Source organism: Panthera pardus, unplaced genomic scaffold (assembly GCF_024362965.1).
Source record: "Panthera pardus isolate Hobbes unplaced genomic scaffold, ASM2436296v1 HiC_scaffold_7, whole genome shotgun sequence".
In the NCBI taxonomy this organism is placed as follows: Eukaryota; Metazoa; Chordata; class Mammalia; order Carnivora; family Felidae; genus Panthera; species Panthera pardus.
In genome coordinates this window covers 74440678-74463739 of record NW_026527002.1, presented here as the reverse complement: position 1 = coordinate 74463739, position 23062 = coordinate 74440678, and positions in this window count along the sequence as shown.

Genomic DNA, 23062 nt, shown 5'->3' with positions numbered 1-23062 from the left:
AGATTCTAATCAACCAAGAAATGGATCTGGCAAGAGACCTCAAGACAGAAGAAGATAGGAGGCGAGAGAGTGTGAAATCGGTAAAGATAGAAGTAGAGACAGATCCACAGAATTACCAAAATCTTGGGATGCCTAGGATACATATCAAAGGGGGATTCCCGAAATAGAAGTCACATGCTTTGAGAGAAAGTACTTAAAACTGGAAGAACCAAATTCCTTCTGTGAGTAAAACCCTGAAGATGTGGGATAGACCAGAGGGGAGAAATGAAAATATTTCTAAGAGCTCATTACCTTGAGGGGAGAGGGTAGTGAGGGGCGGACAGGTTACAGAAGTTCAGGAGTAATAACTGCTATCCTACTGTAGCACGAGAGTAGAATAGTGATTCTGGAAAGGGAGGTGCTCCTTTTTGGAAGGAAAGGGAGGTCATTGGTGAGGGGATCCAACAGAACAGCATAAATTCTAACCTAACCAAAGGGACACACGGATGTGCAGTGACTAGAACAGACCAACGAAAATAAATAAGGAGAAACTGGAAACAGTGATGTACATTAAGTAATAAATATAAAGAATGTGGAAAGAATAGATCATATCCAGTTGTTCTTATACTGTATGTGAATGGGCTAAAGGCTGACAAATTTGCTTGAAAAATAAACCTTATTCTCCATACTGTTGACAAAAGTGAACTTAAGACACAGCAATGGAGAAGGTTGGAAATAAACAGGTGTATAAAGATCTCTCAGGCATACAGGAAGAAAGCCGAGTGGCAACATTAGTGTTATATATACTGGAATTACTCACTTTGCACGTTGTATACATATTTATACATGATCTATGTGTGCACATCACCCTTCATTCTTTGACTATATCGCGTATTTTTACGTATGTCTAGTAAACATGTTTAAAAATTGATCGTATTCCTGAGTACAAAACAACCTAAGAAATTCAAAAATAGAAATTAAACAGACTACATACTGTGATCAAAATCATGACTCTAAATAATTAAAACAAGCACCAAAAATTATTAACTACTTAAAAATTTAAAACTCAAGGTGGCAATTTCAAATGAAATTATAGACTAAAAAATAAGGAAAAGGAGAAAACTTTGTATCAAAACCCACGGGGCACAACAAAATCAATATATATATACATATATATATACATATACATATATATATATGTGTATATATATATATATACACATACACATACATAATGGTATTCTTTTTATAAGAAGGAAGACAAAAATATAAAAGAAATTAGGCTTTTTCTTAGGAAATGAGAACCAAGAACAAACCAAAAAGTCTTCACGAAGAAATAATTATTTAAGTAGAAACTGAAATTAATGAAATATACAAGAAAAATATGTTTTGGAATAAACACATAAAAAATCTGGTTCTTTGAAAAGGTTAATAAAAATATGTAAGTGCCTTATTGACAAGGAAAAAGGTAAAATAGTCATGGGTCAAACTAAAATTGGAGGGTTAAATATATGAGAGAGAATTTAAGAATTACAAATGAATGATATGTGTAAATCTATAGCAAATAAGGAAATATGCATGGAAACAAATCTACAAATCTGGAGCGATGGATATCTCCCAATTAAAATACAAACTGCCAAAACTACTTTGAAAGAACTTGAAAATATAAGCAGATTAATTACCCAAAAATGATTGAAGAAGAAATCATTTACTTTTATTGAAAAAAAAAAAAAAAAAAAAAGCTTAAGGACCAGATGGCCTCACAACTGAGTCCTAGCTCGAAACTTGGATTGATAATGCAAGAAAAACAAAACTCTCAAGTACGCAGCTCTTGAAGCCAGCATAACCTTCATACTAACTAAGCCTACAGAGTCCTGAAAAAGAAACAATGGCAAATATTACAAAAATAAGTTAAATTTTATTAAAAAATTAAATTTTATTTCTAATTGGGCTGCACAATTTCAGTATTAGCAAGTAAGATCCTGCACTATGACCTGGAAGGTTTCTTCTAAAGATGCTCTATCAGGAAATCTATTAATAAAAAAATAATAAAAACATTGAAGGCTGATGTATATTCAGCACAGATTCTGCACCAGCTGTGCCGCTAAATGATACTCTTGTATTAACACAATGGCTCTCTCACTGCAATCCTACTGTGGTCACCACAATCACAATTAGAACTCAGTTTTGAAGATGAGACACCCAAGGCATTAAGGACGCAGTTAAACTTCTGTGATCACACAGAGTGTGAGTGTTAGGGCTGGAAATCTCAGTGCTTATCACTGACCATTTCACGGCAAATAAAGGGGTGTGTTGGGGCAGAAGGAGATAGGGTGAGATCCTATGAACAGGTACTGGAAAGGAATTTGATAAAACTCAGGAGCTGTTACGATTGCATTAAGAAATAATAGTATAAACTAGGCAGTGATTCATTATTTATGAAAATATACTCTTTTTTTTAAGTTACTAACTTAAAATTTTTTTTAACGTTTATTTATTTTTGAGACAGACAGAGACAGAGCATGAATGGGGGAGGGGCAGAGAGAGAGGGAGACACAGAATCGGAAACAGGCTCCAGGCTCTGAGCCATCAGCCCAGAGCCCGACGCGGGGCTCGAACTCACGGACTGTGAGATCGTGACCTGAGCTGAAGTCGGACGCCTAACTGACTGAGCCACCCAGGCGCCCCAAAAATATACTCTTAAATGTCATCTAACGTAGAGAAACTCTGAAGCTATTTCTCTTAAAATCAAGCACAAGATGGGATGTTCATTGACTCCATCAACATTCAATATTTTTGTAGGTTCTTGCAAATGCAATTTAACATAAAATGAAATAATAATTTGGGGGCACCTGGGTTGCTCAGTCAGCAAAGTGTCTGACTCTTAATTTCGGCTCAGGTCATGATCTCATGGTTCCTGAGTTCAAGCCCCATGTCAGGCTCAGTGCTGAGCACAGAGCATGCTTGGGATTCTCTCTCTCTCTCTCTCTCTCTCTCTCTCTCTCTCTCTCTCTCTCTCTTTCTCTCTCTCTCTCTCTCTGCCCCTCCCCCCCTCAAAATAAATACACATTTAAAAAAATGAAATAATAATTTAAAACACTGTAAAAGAATCCTCAAAGACACTGCTCCAACAGTTTTCTTTTTAAATTTTTTTTAACGTTTATTCATTTTTGAGAGACAGAGAGAGACAGAGTATGAGCAGGGAAGGGGCAGAGAGAGAGGGAGACACAGAATCTGAAGCAGGCTCCAGGCTCTGAGCTGTCAGCACAGAGCCCGACGCAGGGCTCGAACTCACAAACTGTGAGATCATGGCCTGAGCCGAAGTCGGACGCTCAACCGACTGAGCCACCCAGGCGCCCCTCCAACAGTTTTCAACTTCACTCTTACACTGTTAATTGTTCCGCCATCCAGCATCGGGACCATCAACACAAAAACAGCATTTTTCCTGACCTTGCTTCCTCGTCTAGCAACCAGAACAAACCTGTGCCCTTCTTTGCATCAAAATACATTAAAGTAGTTGTTGGGGCCTTTACTGTTCCTCAGTCCCTTTCCACGTGTTTACTCTGACCACACACCAAACTGGCTTTCGTTTTCACCCCTCCCCGACAACGCTCATGTGAAGATCACAGATGACCTTGATGCTATTGGAGCCTGTGGCCAGTTTCACCTTTATCATGTGTGGGTACTGAGGCAAGCCATCCAGATTCCCCATTCGGGGCCAAGGTGCTCCTTCTCAGTACTGCCAGGAATGGTGGCTGCCCCCAGGTCACAGCTGAGTCTCTGCCCAGGAATTTCCGCAGGGGCCTCATCCACATCCAGGGACCCGTCCACTCAAGGCTACAAAGGCTGCCACCTTGACCCCGATTCAAGACATCTCTGAATGGCGGCCCCAGCTCCAGAGTTCCTTTTGGGTAGAGCTGAGGACTCGGTTGCAACTGTATTGTGGCTTCTCTTCCACCTCTGCCCAGTCCTGCCTCCCTCATGTATATGGAATATTTAGAATACGTATTGAACATCTATATCTGTATCTATCTATACGTATAAAAATAAAAATAATAGATATAGAGATACATAGGATGCATACCCTCAATATGGATTCCCCCCTTAACAATTAATTATCTACATCTACCCAAGGCAGTTTGTATAGAATTAATGTATATATTTTAATGACCATATACATATATATTTACATATATATTGGATTTAAAAATAAAATATTGATAACAAGCTTTGTAAAACTTCTGTACGTGTGTACATATGGAGGAGAGAGAGAGAGAATGTGTTATCTGGCGAATGGTGGAGGAAGGAAGAGAAAAATAAGATGAATAACAACTCCCCATTTAGTTAAAATTACAAGGCTCTTCCTGTATGTTTGCATAAAGAGCGGCCTGAAATATGGATAATAAAATTTTAATGATGGTTAGCTTAGAGGGCTAGGATTTTATTTGATTTTTTTAGTTTCTTTTTTATAATTTTCTGGATGGTTCCAATTTTTCACAATGAGTATGTATTACGTATAAGACTGGAAGAATGTGCGGTAAGACTCCGTTCCTTGTGCAGAACTGGACTAACAATTCTTACAAAGAAAATTTTAAAAAATTAACTCTACCCTCTCCCTCACGCTGGGGTAGGCAGGGATGGCGACTGACGTGGGGAAAAGTAATGTAATTGAATGTACAATTACATTATTGAATAATTGAATATTGAATTATTACATTATTGAATATTGAATAATTGAAATATTGAATAATTAAATAATTGAATGTAATTAATTAATGTAATTAATGTAATGAATTATACCCCATATTGTCCTGGGGTATAATACATAATCCACAGTACATTTAATATATAATATAATAGGTAAAAATGGGAAATACAAGGGCCCAAGGAGCAAACTAAGCTGTTTGAGGAGAAGATTCCGGAAGATCCCCAAGTCTGGGAAGGACCAGATGATGGGTAAAGAAGTACTAGGAACCAGCAGGGATCAACAGGGGACCCTTGTGAGGGCTGTTTAGAACCAAGTGCTTTTATCTGTAAGTCCTACGTTCCAAGGAAGCATTTTATGGGGCATTAAAACAAAACAAATAGAAGTCAATAGGTTTTGGTGCAAGGAGGAGTGGGGGCCTTGAGGACCCTCCAGAATCCCAGCCAACCATAATGGAAACTCCTGAAGGGCCTTTGCAAAACCCACAGGTTCCTAGGAAGCAGCATTTTCAGGCCCCTCTTCCAGAAGACTGCCTTATGTCCATAAATCCCTTTGGTGGGCTCCTGGGGTCCCAAGTGTTAGCTGGCTCAGCCTGGCTTACAGGATCAGGATTTGGTCGGACACAAAGGAGACCACTGCCACCAGATCCATAGTAGTGATGGCTCATGATTAACACCAAAAAGAAGTAGACTCTTCTTGGGGCGCCTGGGTGGTTCAGTCGGTTAAGCATCTGACTTCGGCTCAGGTCATGACCTCACGGCTCATGAGTTCAAGCCCCGTGTGGGGTCTGTGCTGACAGCTCAGAGCCTGGAGCCTGCTTTGGATTCTGTCTCCCTCTTGCTGTGCCCCTCCCCCACTCACACTCTGAGGTTTCTCTCTCAAAAATAAATAAATAAACATTTAAAATAATTCTTTTTTAAAAAGTAGACTCTCCTTTAGTCTGGGTAGTACAAGGACATTAGAATAATAGCCCAGGATCCAAAGAATTACTCTTCTGGCATTGTCATTTATAATTCCATATAGAATAGCCATCGTATGCATATACATATTACTTATAAATATGTATGTAATTATATGTGCATATGTACAGGCACTGTTATATTTATTACTTTTTATGCATTATGACATCAAAACACAATATAGGAAATTTAAAGACATTATACATCTCGATCCACTGTAATTACTTCATTCACCAATTTGTACAATGATCCCATTCTTTTCTTCTTTGGGGGCACAAAAAGCCTATTTTCCTCATTTATAGTGCATTTAAAAATTAACATGACTCAACAAAAGGCTTAGTAGGTCACTGTTCATTACCACAGGATTTATTATAGTGAACACCTGGAAGTCGTCCAAAAAGTAAATAATCGGGGACTGAATAGAGCCCCTAGTGCCTCTCTCTGATACTATAGCATGCAGACGTAAAGTGGAGGCTTACCTAGAGTTTATAACGAATTCTCCTACACCTCACCTGAGTCGGTAACAGTGGGATGTCAAAGTCAAGGGCTGCTGTCCCCACCTGGTTAAGAAGTCTCACGGGTTACTTCTGACTGTCCCCAGAGAAGGTCATACACCTGTTCACCCTGGAGTCTGTATGGAAGCTCCAAAGGGACATTCTCTTTCTGCTCGCTTTCCCCCCTCCCTGACGCCTTGCCGACGGCGCTAACTTCACGAGCCCCGCTTCCAGGCTCCCCAAGCTCACCCGAAAGGCTGGCCCAAGACAGCTGCCTTCGATGCTTCTAGAACTGCAGCTTCCAGGGTGCAGGGAGAGACAGGACTGTGGCGTTCTAACTCACCGAGGCCTCGCTGCATTTCTAAAAGAAGCTGGAGGATCAGTCCTTCCATGAAATTCCCTCCTGAGAATCCCCCCCTTGGATTTAATCCAAAGGTCTTGGTCCCTCGAGCTCAGGGGTGAGTCCATGTGGCCACCTCCACCTCAAACACTGGACAGTGACCACGCGATCTGCTCTGTATTTCCTTCTCCTCCATTAAGGCTCCTTTTTGTCTGCAAAGTAACACATGCAAATGTGGGTCTGAGGACTTCCTCCTCCTCTCAGTAGGCATGCCTGACTCACCGTAGTCACGGACCACGTGCAAGCTCTACCCTCTTCTACAAGAGCTTGTGAAAACCTACCGCTGAGTGCCACAACCTGGGACGAGCAGGCTAGATATTTCAGGTAATCGTGCAGGCATTACCTGAACACAGATGGGAGATATGAGAGATTTGTTCTCATGTTTTCACTTGCACGTATTCTGGTTTTTATAAAAACTTTTTAACGTTTCTTTATTTTTGAGAAGGAGAGAGAAAGAGCCTGAGTGGGGAAGGAGCAGAAAGAGAGGGAGACACAATATGAAGCAGCTCCAGGCTCTGAGCTGTCAGCACAGAGCGCGGCGCAGGGTTCGAACTCATGACACGCGAGATCATGACCTGAGCTGAAGTCAGATGCTTAACCGGCTGAGCCACCCGGGAGCCCCGTTCACTCTCCCATATTCTTAACAATGAGCTTTACTGTTACTTCGGGTCATGGGGGAGACGACAAAAATGTACGAAAGATACAAGTTGTTTAATGTGTGAATAATCAAGACGTACTGTGTATGTGGTAGGTGCCAGATACCCAACAGTCACTGTACCTCATCTTTACAATAAACCTGCAAGATGGCTGCTATTGTTCCAACTTTATGGATGAGCAAACGGAGGCTCAGTAGAATTCCCTAAGGTATGTAGCAAGCGATCTCGAATCCGTTTTTTCTCTGACCCGCCCCCTCCCTGTACGGGGAGCTTCAAAATCCTTTGGAGGAGATGGTTCCTCCCTCCCCTTCCACTCCCTGCTGCCAATGCCAACGATAATCCCACCCACTGGCTACGGTTCATTGGTCCAGGGGTGAGCATGTGACCTGCGTTGAACCAATGAGATTCATCCCAAGGTATTTGAATTGATTCCATGGGAAGCAAGCTGGTGCCCTTCTTGTGGCCGATCCAAGAGCCGTGAGATTCTAGACTAAGGAATCCACAGTTGCTGGCAGGCTCAAATCTACAGAAGAATCAGGAAACACAGGCCAGGGACAGAAGACAAAGGGGAAAGACCTGTCAGCGCTCACACCCCTGGTTTTCTCTGAGGCTCGTTTCTCCAGTGATGTCCCAGCAGCCTCTCTCTTTGCCTCAGCTAGGTGAAGGCTTTCTGTTTGTAACACTTGCAACCCAAAAGCCACGCGCCATGCAACAGATCGGTGGAGAGCCTCCGCACCTGATTCTAAACTCCCCATTCTTGGTACAACCCTGCGCTGCCTCCCTTGACACAGGTGAACACAGAACTCAGGGACAGAAGGATAGGGGGCCACGCAGGTGCAGTCCAGCCCCTCAGGTCTGTACCTCTCCCTCTGGCCTGGACTGTTGGGATGTGATTTAGGCCTTTCATAAGCACTGATCTCAAAACTGGGCTCCTGTTACCAGGATTCCATTAGTTCCCAAAGGGAATTTTCTCTTCCCTAGGTCCTCATGCCTTCTCTGGCTCAGGAGACCAAAGACTGTGAATGCAGAATAGGGAGTCCAGCAATGGGGTCTCAGGTGAGGAGAGGGTGGCTGAGCTGAGCCCTAAGAGACCCTAGACACTATGATTTCTCAATGCCTGAGAAGCAGCTTCCCTTGGGTCTGGCTTAGATCCTGCCCTTAAGTCCAAGCAGCACCTGCCCTGACCCCTCTCTCCCCCGCTCACCCTCCCGCACTCCTACCCTCACTTCCCAAGCTCTGAAGCTTCCAGATCAAGTGCCAGAGATTTGGAACCACCCCTGAGAAGCTAAGTGATGCAGGAGTAGCATCGAGCATTTGGGCGAATTGAGCAAATACAGGTTCGACCTCAGTCTCTTCCGGTGACCAGTTACCATGAGTAAGTTACTAGCCTGCTTTAGGTCTCCTCTTTCCTGTCTAGGAAAGAGTGTGGCCAAGCTGCTAAGAAAATATCAAGGACTCTACACTGGAAGATTCCTCTCCCTTCTACTCCTTTATTTCTGCCTGGAGTATATATTAAGTTTCTGACAAATACTTATTGAATAAATGAACATCTCTACTTGATGTCATCCTATATGATCATTAAGAGTGTAGCTCTGTCTATCCCAGTGAACTCCATGCTCCTTGGGATATTTATCAAGCATATACTATGTGCTAAGAACCATGCTGTGTCCATTGTTTCATCTCTGAATCTCCCACAATGCCTTATATAATAATAATAACTAACACACTACAGGGGAACCCAGGGTACTGAAGAGAAGCTCTCCTGACGTGACAAAAAATAGCTCAGGCAAGTGAGGGAGGATTTTCTCCCTGCTGCCTACACCTTGGCAAGATACAGAAGCAGCACATCTGGACGGTTCATCTCTGGAAGTCACGTCCCTGCCCCGGAGCCTCTGCCCCCTCGTTCCATGGAGTTGCCATAAAGATTAAATGAGAGAATGCCTGTATGGTATCAGCATACAGTAGGCACTCACTCACAACTCCATTACAATCAGAACGCCACTATGTCGCATCTCTAGAACAAAGAAAATCACCGAAACCAAGTAGCGATTTAATTTTCTTAAAAAAGAAAATCTGTTTTCCACTTCCCTTTTGCTCGTCCCTCTTCTTTTTCCTCCATTCAGGACTGCTTGTCGCAGGCTAAGCAGAGGTGTGTGTTTAGAGGACACTCAATTAATCTTTTAATATACAAAACAACTGAACTGTGTGAGCCGGCAAAGTACACACTGAAGGGATGTCGGCTTCACTGAATACTTCTATTAGGAAAAGAGATCAGGAGAGGACACTTAGGCTTTGGCTGAGCCTGTTTTGAATCTGATGATCTCTCCTGATATTCGTTCCAGAAACTAGGCTTCTTGCAGCAATCAGAACCCCAGAACCCCAGGGCAAAGTTACTGCACGTAAGGAGTCAGTGGGACACCAGGCGGGCCACAGGTGCAGAACACTACACTCAGGTCCAAGTGCGACACCTGTGTGGGAAGACACACGTAAGGAGTTTTATGTTGAGAGGGATAAAACGCACGGTGTTGGAGGGACATTGAAAGCGAAGCCATCAGCGCTAAGAAAATGAGTCTGAGACTGTGTCCCGTTTAAGGAATCTCAAAGACTGTGTGGGAAGCGCGATGTGCTCTAGGTGCGACCAGGGTGGGCTCTGGGTAAACGGATAGAGCTGTGGGAGAAGTCTGCCTCAGTCCAAGATGGGTATTTCCTCTGTCACGGCTGTCCAAGGATGTTCAGGCACACAGAGAGGGAGTGGAGAAGGTCCAGACATCCATGAGGCTAGAATCGCAAATTTCTTTTCTATTTCTCAGTTCTGTGAATCTATAAAACCCACAAACCACCCACATTCCACCACACTGTGAAGGTTTGTTGTTCAATATGCCTGTACGGTCACCAGCTGCCTCCTTTTTCTTTCCTCCTTGATTTTCAAGAAAGAAATTCAAATTTTTCGCCACCTGTTATGCAAAATGACGTCCTCTTCCTAGGTAACTTTGTTAGCAGCTAATCCCAGGTCACTGCACGGTGGGAATCTGGGCTCGGATCTGGACCTACCTTTATTCTGTTTATCAAAGCACTTATGGAAGTATTCCTTCCCCACAAAGACAATTTTCTACCTGTCAGAAAGTCATAGGAATAAATCAGGTAACCTCCTGCTGCATATTAGCGTGTGGGCAAGCGTGTGTGAGTGTGCGTGTGTGTGTGTGTGTGTGTGTGTTGGGAATGTTTACTAAGATTCTTAATGAAGTGCGAAACCATTTGCAGAAGATCAAGGAGGCCATTATTATCTGAACCTGAACTGGCAGCTACTGAGATCTGAGATTTATTTCATAGGTGTGCAATAATCTCTGAACAAAATCATGAATGATGCGTGGGAGAATTGAGCAGGCATCGGATAAATGAAAGGGGGGTAAAATTAAAAAGTCAAAGGTACACCGAGTGAAATGACACAAGAGTGGCCGGGAGAAGGGTGGGGAGAAGTCTGACCAGGTGCAAACCCAGGATTTTCTAGGAGGAAAAGCCTGAAAATCCAATGCAAATCGGCTGGCTATCTTGGCCACCCAAGAGGCGAATTTTAAACGCCTCTGGCTTTTGGGGAGGTTTTAACCAACTGAAGAATGCAGAGGAGAAGCCAGGATGGGAGAGTGTGGGAACTGAGCCTGAGGGCTGCTGAAGCTTTGGGGGTGCTGGGCTTGGGGACGCGCCAGATGGGGTGGCCCTCAAATCTGGGCGGGCGGGGCATCAGATGGAGCGTCCTTGACTTTTCCAGAAGCAGAGCCAGGAAAGAGAGGTCTCAAACTCACCATCCAGAGAGGTTGGGCGAGTGACGAAAACGTGGACCGGGTGGCGGTGACACAGGGCTTGCGGGGACAGTGACGTGGTGGTCACTCGTGCCCCCGCTAAAGTCAGATGGCAACTGCCCACCTCCTGCCATCTTGCCCTTTTGGAAACCAGCCTTCTGCTTACAGATCTGATATTTCGAGAGGCCAGATAAATGAAATCTATTTCCACTGTGAATAATTACATTCAAAACTTAAAACTCCAGGCAGTGCAATTCACATCTCTAAGGGCCACTGGCATCTACCTTATCTACACCTTTGATTGAAACTAGTGAGCAGTTGGCTTTCTGCTCAACAAAAAGGACTGATTTCTAGTGACTGGAGCTACTCAGAATGGACGGGATTCCCGGGGGGTGCGCTGGGATAGAGGAGTGAGCTCCCCTGTCATTAGAGATGTTCATGCACAAGGACACTAGACAAAAATGTGGAAGCATTGGTTGGGGCTGCAGACGGGTGACGTCGTAGCAGACCCACCCGCTGCAAGTGAAAATGCCAGGACCTGTCCCCAGAGAGTCCGAGGCAGCAGGGATGTGGCAAAGCCGGGCATGAGCGTGTTATGGAAGCACTCCAGATCTGATGAGGAGCCAGGAGCGGGACGTGTTCTGTTGAACGACCACCAAGATTCGATCCCCGCAAAGCCTACCAGATGTGGAGCAGAGACGAGGCTCAAGGCACTGCAGCTGGATAGTTGGGAGAATTGATCAAGCACACCCGGAATGGCTTATCACACGTGTCACACTGCATTATTACTATTTCTTGTTTGGGTGACTGCGTGTGACGGGTGTTACGGGATTACTTCCTTCGTGTGTGTCTCCTCTGCCTGAGTGCACTCTGTGTAAGAGTAGGGCATTTCTTGGTCCTGCGCACCAACGGCCTCACTGTCGCATCAGCCCGGGTCCCCTTTCCTTCCCCAGATATTTTTATGGCTTCTTTAATTCAGGTGTCTGCTCAAGCGTCCTCTCTTCAGAGATACATTCCTTATCTACAAGCTTTAAAACGGTGGCCTCGCTCTCTCAATGTTTCTTTATCTGGCATTAACCAGCCTAGACGCGTTTATCACTGGCGTTGTTTATATACTCCCTGGTTAGGTGGTCATCTGTTTCTCTTTTAGAACGTAAGACATGTGTCCTGTTCTCTCTTCCCTGACCTAGAATGCAGCACAGGATACCCGAGACACTCAGTAAATAAGTGTGGGTGATGCAGAGTCATGAAAGGCTCCAGCAAGTCCCCTGGATAGAGAGGATTCCCGTGTGGCTGGGCCCAGGAAGAGTGGCCAGGTGGAGAATAGTGCACAAAGTATGGAGAAAGAATGCCACAGAAAATTCCCAGTGTTCGCGATTTGCCCTTTAAGCCAAGATTAAAGAGCTAAGGCAGTACTCTGGAGGGGGTGGGCACTGGGGGGGAACAACTCGATTACGTGCAACTCCTCTGGAAAGATCCATCTGGAAAATAAGAAGATTCTCAGCATGTCTCTTTGGAGGATTTAGCATCCTGTGAGCTAGCAGAGTGGCCTCGGAATGCTTGCAAATGCGGCTCTCATCCTCCCTGTGAGGGGCCTGCATTTCTTGCTTGGTGTTTTCTAGCATGGAAGGTTCATCATGCTGCCTTCCCCGTGTTGGAAGTCAAATCTTTCCAGGGGAACTTGGGAGCAGTTCCTACGTGACACCCCCATGTAATTTGACCCAAAATGAAAAGCCATGAGTCTGGCTTGAAAGTCACTCAGGGTCCACAGTTATCCAGACCAATGGGCTAAATCCAGTACCGTGAAGTTGGGGGGGGGGGGGGGGAAGCAAAGCCTTGCAGTGGCCTTCATTAGCTCTGTGTGTTTTCTTTTTATTAAATTTTTTTAATGTTTATTTTTGAGACAGAGACAGACAGAGCATGAACAGGGGAGGGGCAGAGAGAGAGGGAGACTCAGAATCCAAAGCAGGCTCCAGGCCCTGAGCTGTCAGCACACAGCCCGACGCGGGGCTCGAACTCACAAACCGTGAGATCATGACCTGAGCTGAAATTGGAGGCTCACCGGACTGAGCCACCCAGGCGCCCCAGCTCTGTGTGTTTTCCAACTGTAGGCAGACAGGACAGCTGAGGCGCTGAGTGGGCAGTGCTCCTGGTGGCCGTGTCAGTGTGTGTCTGTCTCAGTTCTATGCCCTGACCCTCTGCCTTCTGAGGGCTCAGCCTCCCCAGCTCAGAGCCCTTGGGGACCAAGAGAGGTGGGGTCCTGGTCGCTAGGATTCCTAGGGTAAACCCAGATGCCTGGGGACCCTCCTTCTTCCCTGAGCTCTGCCAGGCCCTCACCATGCCCACAGGAGCCCTGCCCGGGCAGCAGCAGTCTGCGTGGTCAGTGCCCTGATCTCTAGCCCACCTGCTTCCTGCCTCAAGACCCCCATGCAACTATCTCCACCCAAAACCCTGTACCAGCCAGGAAAGGGGCTCTGGCCATACACCCCAGGGACCTTTGCATCCTGCTCCCTCCCCTGTCTCCATCCTGCTCTGCTTCAGACCCCTGAGACGGTGACACTAGGCTGGGTGGAGGGAGTGAGGACAGAGGGGTTGAGGTCAAGACATCATTGTTAAAAGAGCAGCAGGAATAGGGCGGGAGCAAGAATAGTAACACCAGTGACATCAGCGCCTATCTCTGTCGGCACAGAGCAGTTTCCTGCCATGTGTGTCCTGTGGTAGCATTTTACACAAATAGAGACTGGCTGAGCCTGAGGCTGGGAGGACCCAGTGACCTGCTGAAGGCCACCCACCTGGCTGCTGAGTCCGGATGAGATCCCATGTCTCCTGCCGCCTAGATCCGTGGGTTTTCCCGCCCATAGTGCCGACTGTATAGGTCTCGGATCCCCTCCAATGGTCGGGAAAGTTCCTCTTTCTTCCCTTCATGTATTTCAGAGTTGAAAACCCAACCTAAACACCTGGCTCTGTGGCTTTGAATCTGAGTGGGGCTTACCTCCTCGAGCCTCAGTCTCTCCATTTGTAAAATAGGAAGAGACAAAAACTATCCGTGAGGGTTATGCAAATAAGACAAACTAATGCGTGTCAAAAAGCTCTGTTCTGAGAACACATTAAATCTGATGGTATTATTGGAGCAGGGACCCCCAAACCCCTCTTTTGGTCGTCACTCCTGGCAGCCATGTAGACTGTGGGATGAGAGGAGGCATCTTGGCACATTTTGCACCAGAAAGAGAACTGAGTGTCAACCTGTATGGCACAGCTTGGTTAGGAGCCGGTGGGGCACGTACTGAAGAGACAGTGACCAGCCAAGACACAAAGAGGCAGAAGAGATGGGCCAAGAGAGGGAAGAAAGTGCAGAGAGAACCAGAACGTCCTGACATCGTAGTTCTCAAGAATTTCAGATGGTGGCATCATCTCTAAAGTGATCTCAGAGTTTAAGGGGTTCAGGGTTGAGTACCTGGCCCTCTCTCTGGGCTGAGAGTGAGGATATGCCCAGTGTCCCTGGTCAGTTGCAGATGAGGTATCAGTTTTATCAACGGTTAGGCAGGCACCCGGTCTTCCTGCTTGGATAGCATTCACCAGCAAAAACTAGATGGGATCCTCCAGATTAAAGCCTTATATGGTCTCCCCGCCCCCACTCTCACTGCTTCCTAGCAGACGACCAGAGTGGGAACATGGCGGGACGGAGGAGAACCTGGCCAGGGTGCTGGTGCTGCCAGGCTGTGCCCAGAGCCTGAGAACAGGTTGGCAGAGGGACACGGGGCATATGCACCAGCTGGGCCTCTGTCCCCATGTTTCCAAACTAGTTTCTCACTGATGGGTGTCCCTCTGTCCAACGGATTCCAACAGCCTCCTTCCCAGTGGACGAGCGTACTTGGCACTAGAGAAGGCAGCGGGGACAGGAGCATCTTTCTAGCCCTTCCCTGAGAGGGTACAAGCATTGGCAGGAATTTCCTCCTCTCTGTTCCCAGTCAAGACGAACAATTGAGAAGCCCTCTCACATCTGTTCCTGCCTCAGGAATCACTCGGCCCCCGTAAAAGCACCTCCGAGTTCCGTTGCAGCGAGGTGTGAACGAGCAGAAGTGTGTAAAGCACACAGCAAGCGCACAAATGGCATTAGCTGTTACTTTGCTGCTGCAAAGGAGGCTTCCTTTGTGATCTCACATGGATTCAGAGCGGATGCATTCGTGATACACCACGGGTTGGCTGGAGGAGGCGATGGTACCCATGCGTGGTACTGGCCAGTGCTCCAAAGTCCCGTATTCTCTTACAGATGAGAACGCTGAGGTTAGCGGTAGGCAGTGATCTCTTGGAGTCAAACACAAAGCCACAGGTACGGAAATGACCTTCACATCCGCCTTCCACCTTTCAAGTTCACTTTTGTTCCCCAGCCAACATTGTCAACTGCAGGAGAACAGGAGCAAGAAACCAAATCTACTGGGTTCCTGAGTTTCATCCAAGGAAAGGGAGAATTTCTCTGTTCAAATGCAGGCTCCTTCTTGTAAGTCAATTTTCACAGACTCTTCCAGAACCACCAGAGACTGCTGGTCTACCTTTGAGGATACCCTGGAAGTTATTCATGCCTTCTTACCTAATGGACTTACTGACAAATTGCTTATTTGCTCTGTGGTTTGAGAACATTTTATTTTGCTGCAGGGGTTTCTGTTTATCTCAGAAGTCCTGAGCAGCTCTTAAGAGCCAGAAATGAACATGGCAGTTCTCCTGTGTTTTTGAGCACCTACTGGTGCTGAAGAGGGCACCAGCCACTTTGAAAACTCTCATCTCATGTAAGCCTCATCAAACACCCTGGAGGGGCTATTGCTTTCCCTTTTGAGGACGTTGAGGCTTGGAGAAGTTACGAAACTTGCCCAAGGTCATGGTTATAAATGACAGCATCAGGAATCAAACCCAGTTTCGTCCATCTCCAAAAATGGAACTGCCCCATTTCCGTTGCAAGAAAGTCAACACCTTCTTGACAAAAGAATAAGGCATGGGTGGTGGAACTCTGAATCATTGAGAATCTGCAGTCCTCCAGGCCTCGTTAGGCATTTTCATACGTTGTTACCCTTCAGAACGGTACCACTTGAGCCAGGCTTCTTGATTTCCGTGTTAGAATTGAAGCAACAGGGTCTAAGGGTGGTCCTAGCGTCTTGCACAAGGTCACATCAGCTGAGAATGGGTGGAGTCTGGGCCTCATCGCAGGCCCCCTGGCCCTAGACTACCACTTTCTTTTCATTGCACCACATGGCAGAATTTTCCAACATCCTATTGTCCTATAGGAAAATATGTCAACTATTTTTTATATGCTTCCTTCAGGGTAGTATACATTTATTATTTTGCCTGCCTAGTAATTTTTTTTAAATCTGGTAAGAGATTTGGCGGGGGGGGGGGGTTGTTTGTTTGTTTTTACTTTTCTTTGGCATAGCCACGGCGGTAATTCTCAGCTTTTGAATTCAGTCTTAGTGAGACCATCAATCACGTCTTCCTACCTTCCCCTGTCCAAGGTGTGGCATGTGACCCAAGTTCTGCAATTTGTCTCTTTCTGCCTAGAATTTGAAATTTAAGTGGAGAGGGGCACCAAGGTGGTTCAGTCGGTTGAGCATCCAACTTGGGCTTAGGTCATGATCTCACAGTTCGAGGATTTGAGCCCTCTGTTTGGCTTTTCGCTGACAGCTCAGAACCTGCTTCGGATTCTCTGTCTCCCTCTCTCTCTCTCTCTCTCTCTCTCTCTCTGCCTCTCTCTCTCTCTCTCTCTCTCAAAAACAAATAAACATTAAAAAATGAAATTGTAGTGGAGAGGCTAACGGTGGGAACCAGTTGGAGCGAGGCTTCCTAACTGGAACATCCAAAGAGACCAGCCCTGTAAGATGACACACTGTGGTAGGTGCCTATTGTCCAACACAGTTATTGTTAGCAGCCTTTTTCACCCCCCAAAGTGCCTTGGTTGAGATGACAAGTTATATAGTCACCTTAAATACCACCACAGATCCTGTAGTTTCCATATTCTGGATACCTTCTGATGCCTGGATCTTCAACAGCCCCTTCCATTATGTAGCTGCCTCAGACCTTCCAGCAAAGTGGTTTTTTTTTTTTTTTGCATCCATGAATAAAGTCTGTGTCTTCTTTGTGACAACTTGAGTTGTGTCCCTTGAAACGATCCACCAGTATGACTTTGTGCAGAAGTGGTTCTCAGTAATCAGGTGGCTAGGGTTTTTGATGGATAATATTCCTTTCTCAGCAATATCTATGCTTGTTCAAAGGGCTTATGGACAGATGTCCCCGGTAGCATGGATAGAAGTCATTCTCAAAAGCATGACTTCCACTCACCTGGGTTGACCCAGTTCCTTCCACCGCTCAGTGCAGAAGCAACAACAAAGCCTGGGGCTGCTGTGGTACCATTCTTTGGAAGGATCAGACAATCAAGCTGGAGACAGACTGATTAAAATGAATTTCATTCATTTTGGTGAGAAATGGATTAGTCCTCACTGGAATTGATACCTATTCTGGATTTGAATTTGCCTCCCCACTCTCTGATACTTACTCTGTTTATGGACTTTCTGAATGCCTTATACGTTGCTCTGGTATCTCTTATCAGGAAATAGTTACCACTGTAATGAAGCAGGACAGTGGAGAGATGCCTATGGGATTCATTGCTTTATAATGAACCCCATTGCCCAAAAGCAAGCACATGGCCTTCTAAAGAAGGGAGGAGGCCTACCGATGGCTCTCCCTTGGAGTCAGCCTGAAGACAACATCTTGTAAGGAGGGCAGCCATCTTGCTTATGTGGTTTATGCTCTGAATCAGAAACCAATGTTTGGTTGGTGCTATTTCTTTCATTTCCAGAATAGAGGGAGTGGGAAGCAATGAGAAAAAGTAGAAATGATGCAGTCTGACTGTCCTAAGGACCTGCTTACAGAGTTTTGGCTTCCCATTCCTGAAATTACGGACTTTGTTGTTGTAGGAGTCCCTGCACCTGTTTTAGTCAGAATCCGAAAGAAACAGCACATGGAAGCTAGGATAATTCAAGTATAGTTTATCTGTAAGAAGACTATTTTAAAATCGTAGGCAAAATGTAGTGGAACACAAGGAACAGTGAAGGACCCAGGGCCAGCATCATTAGGGTTTTTATCACCTCTAAGCTCTAGGGAACAAGGGGATAGGAGGGTCTCAGAAAACTGGAAGAGTGATCCCTATAGAATCAGCTGTTTTGAATGGTTCCATGACCTTCTGCTCAGAGATGGCAAAAAATAATCTCACAGTGATGGAACCAGAGGAATAAACACCCTGCTGAACTCTCTTCCCTCCCTCAGAACCTTGTTCCTTGGGATCCATTGGCCAGACTCAGTAGAAGGCCGAAGGGCATTAGGTCCCTTGATATGTAATCCATTAAGGCAGAGATCAGTATGGGGAGCAATAGCTTATGTGTAGAGAGACAAACGAGATATTCAGCCCACTATCCAAACAAAGAATGCAGAAAACTATTATAATTAATCACTAGCTACCAATCAATGTTTTTAAATAGTCAATTGTATTTCTCCATACCACATGAGCAATCAAAAACTAAATGTATACATATATACATACATAACTAAAAAACCTCAGTTATATAGAAACAAATCTAAAAATGGACAAGATGTCTGTAACACAAAGCTGTAAAACATTATTGAGGTGAACTAAAAAAGGCCCACATGAATGTAGAGATGTATCATGTTCACATTATTGGTAAGCCATTACTGTATTATCCAGAGTTGATCCATAGATTTCATGCTACTCTAATCAGAATTCCAAATTCCTTTATGGAAACTTTAAGCTGACTCTCCAGTATACATGGAAATGCAACCAGCCAAAAAATAGCAAAGATCTTAAAGAAGAAGGACCAAGTTGGATGATTTATACTACCCAGTAAAATGTTTCTTATAAGCCATATTAATTAAGACAGTGTGGCATCGGTGGAAGGGCAGACACATATATCAATAGGCCAGAACAGAGTCCAGAAATAGACCCAGTCAAATAAGGACACTTCATTTATGACACAAGTGACAATGCAGAGTAGGTAATGGATGGTCTTTTCAATAAATAGTGCTATGTCAACTGAAATTCATATGCAAAAAAAAAAAATGAATTTTGACCCCTATTCTGTCCCCTAAATAAAAACCAATTCCATGAGGTTTTGAGGTCTACATGTAAAAGCTTTAAAAAAAGAAAGCTTCTAATTAACTCAAAATGGGTCATGGACCTGAGTGTAAAATACAAAATTATAAAACTTCTAGAAGAAGTCACGGAGAAAATTTGCACGGCCTTGGGTTTAGTGATGAGTTTTTAGATACCACACCAAAAATTACTGTAAAATTAAAATTTCAACTTTAGTAAGAAGGAAAAATTGAGAAGTTGGACTTTATTAAAATTGAAAACTTTTGCTCTGTGAAAGATCCTCTTAAAGGAACAAAGAGAGAGAAGCCACATACTGGGAGAGCAAGTTGAGTCACTTACACAGAATATGCAAGCAAGTCTTAGAACGCAATAAAGAAACAAACAACTCATTTCAAAAATGGGGGAAAGATATGAAAAGATACATCACTAAGGAAGATATAAAGATGGCAAAACCATCATAGGAAAAGATGCTCCACGTCATTTGTCATTACACAAATGCAGATTAAAACCACGAGATCCCACTACAGATCTATTAGAGTGGCTAAAAATAAAAAAGAGAACAACAAACAAAAATGAGTTCTGATGAGCATAGGGAGCAAGAGAAGCTGTCATTCATTGTTGGTGGGAATGCAAAATGGTGCAGTTTGAGGGATTGGTTGTCTCTTGGAAAACTGAACATCCTCTCAGCATACAATCCAGCCACTGTGCTTCGAGGTATTTACCCAGCCTATCTGAAAACTTACACACACCTACACAAAACCTGTACATAAATATTTATAACACTTGTACTCACAATTGATGAGAACTGGAAAGAACCAGTAAGTCCTTTGATAGGTGAATGGACAAACAGGCCATGCCACAGCCACAATATTGAAAGCCATTTAATCATCCGAAGCAACAACATGCACGAAGCTTAAGTGCATATTGGTAAGTGAAAGAAGCCAGTCTGAGAAATGCTTTCACTTATATAACATTTTGAAAAGGCAAAGCTATACAGACGGACAACAGATAAATGGTGGCCAGGGGTTTTGTGATGGGGAGGGTTGACTAAGTGAAGCACAGAAGGTCTTTTAGGGCTATGGAACTATTTTGTGTGGCCGTGTGGTAGCTACAGGGCACTAGCCAGTTGTCAAGATCCGTAGAACTTTACAGCACAAAGAGAAAATCTTAATGGATTTAAAATGTTAAATGTCAAATGTTAAAAAAAGTATGAAGGTGGGAGATCTCAAGGTAGAATGCAGACAATGGCCAACGAATCTAACTCTTGCTACTAATGTGTGACATAGCCTCTCTGAGGATGGTGGGAGAAGAGAGGTGCTGACCTGTGAAACCTCAGGATCAAATAGAAACCGTTAGGCTAACTGCAAAAGGAACTGAGTGCGAGCATTGTACTTTAGCTGACACAGTTGTTTCCCATGGGGCACGGGCCTAATAATTCCGAAACCCACTGTAAAGGTCTACTGAAATCAAACAAATGAGTCAATGGATGACAGATGGCAGAAACCAGGTTTCTCACTTTGGAGTAGGAGGTACCGAGTAAGCGAGAAGACTAGAAAGAACCAGGTGGTATTGAATCAGGGTCTGAGACATCGATCGGAATTCACATTTAGCTTCGTATGGATACTACTGGTAGACGTAGATGTGGCTGCAGATATGTGTGTATTCACGTATACTTGGTTTTAATATTTGGTTTCATACTTGGTTTCCTACTTCGGCCCCTGACATGGTCCAGGAGCAACAAATACACTCAGAATCCAGATTTTGGTCTCTAATACCGTTCTCTGATAAAAGAAATCAAGGCTTCTAGGAGAAATGACTGATTCTAGGGCTGGGTGGTAGGGGAAAGCCTGGGGCATATTATAGTGCCAGAAAGCAAGGATGTGCTTTTAAATAAATAAATAAATAAATAAATAAATAAATAAATAAATAGGAATGGGCCATGGGCCCTGTCAAAGGGACACGAGAGCCAAGGAGAACATTGGCCAAAGCTGGAACAAAAGAAACAGCCCAAGGTGTAAATTAAATATCCATGAATCCATACCAGTGTAAATGAATGATTGAATAAAGAAACAAGAGAGAAGAGTCAAATCTCTAAGACAGAATTCCAAATAGTTTTTGTAGCTCCTCTATCCTCAAGGAGGTGCAGACTTTTGTTTCCAAAAGGCACAGTGTGAAGAAGGGAGAGAGGAAGTAATTCTACAGTGGAGAACACCCCACTCCAGTTCTCAGGCTTTGACACTCAGGTGGGGACTTCGGCCATTGGTTTCCCTGACTCTCAGACCTTCAGATTGAGACTGAATTACGCCACTGGCTTTCCGGTCCTCCAGATTGCAGATGATGGATCGTGGGACTTCTTGACCTCCAATAACAATATGTCCATTAGAAAAATGGATCAATAATGTCCATACAACGAGAAACAAAATATTGATGGGAACGAGCGAACCATTGCTATCGGCAACCACATAGATGATGCTCACAATTGTGTTATTTAGGTAAGAAACTAGACACATTAAATAGATACCCTATGATTGCTTTCATGCAACAATTTTTAAACATAAACTAGCATAGCTAATTTGCAGTGTTGAAAGTGAGGATCTTGCTTCCCTCAAGGGAGAAGTGAGGGTGTCTTAGCACCTGGTCTAAGAAGAGTCTGTAGGATTCCAGGGATTCCGGTTCTTAATCTGGGTAGGGTTAGATGGGTAAGCATGGAATTTAGGTAACCTTCCTGTCCTAGCTCAACTGAGAGGAAGAAATTTTATGACGGTTTTATAAAACAGATTGTGACTAAGCATCCTAGCTTGACTCCAATGACAGCCTCCCCCCTTACCAGCAGGCAGCCTGCTTACCTGGGGCAGGACAGAGTCTGGAATGCTAACTCATTCAGAGCGCTTATCTTATCATTGAGATCCCCAAATTTACAATTCAATTGATGAGTTCAGCTTTCCAACTTACCTAACTAAAAGTCCAACTTAGACAAATTTTAGACACATGGGGAATTCACTCTGGAGGAAAGGTTCTGGAAAGAGCAGTGGTCCTACAAAGAAATTAGTGGGGCAACCATACTAGCAAAGAAACGAGATTTTAAACCATATAGAAAAAAACTATCTGATCATCCCAAGCCATAAAATTTCATTCTGCTTTGAAGAGAGAATGCCAGGTGCCTACTATGGAGTGAGAGCAGGAGAAAATTTGACATTTTTCAGTACTTTTTAAACACTACGATTCTACTTCAATATTGCAATTCATATTAGCCTCCCTAGCACCTTGCCTTCTGTGACACTCCTCAGCTGAAAGAGCATGGCCTTTAGAATCAGGGAGAACTGAATTCAATCGTGGTCACCATCTCCCAGCTGTGTGTCCATGGCCACCTGACTGAACGATAGGCGTGACATTATGACTCTCTAACTGCGTGGCCCCAAGGACAAAGGAGTCATTTTTAGTCCCACATCTTGTGGAGCGATAGGAATTGCAGCTGAGGGATTTCACTCAGGGATCATACCTAAGCCTAACCTGCATTGGGGTCATTGGAGGCTGAGGCTTGGGACCTGGAGCCTCAGCCCATGCCATGACTGGGTGAGACCTGGGGGTCGCGGGAGACCCCAAGAGTATTTTGCACACATGAGAGACATGAACACTTAGAGCCCGGGGGTGAAATGTAGCAAATTAACAGCAAAGAGGTCTATGAAAGATTCTCCCATTCTTGTCCCCCTTCGAGAGGGGGACCCCATGTGCTTTCCCCTTAAATCTGAGTGGGCATTGTGATTCATTTTGACCATAAGAATGCCACGAAAGTGACCCTGTGTGACTTTCAGGATTAGGTTTTAAAAGGCTCGTGTTCTCAGAGCTGTCTCGCACCTGCCAGCCCCTGATGGGCTCGCAGGGGAGTGAGTGCAGCCACATGACCCACACGAAGCAGCAACAGG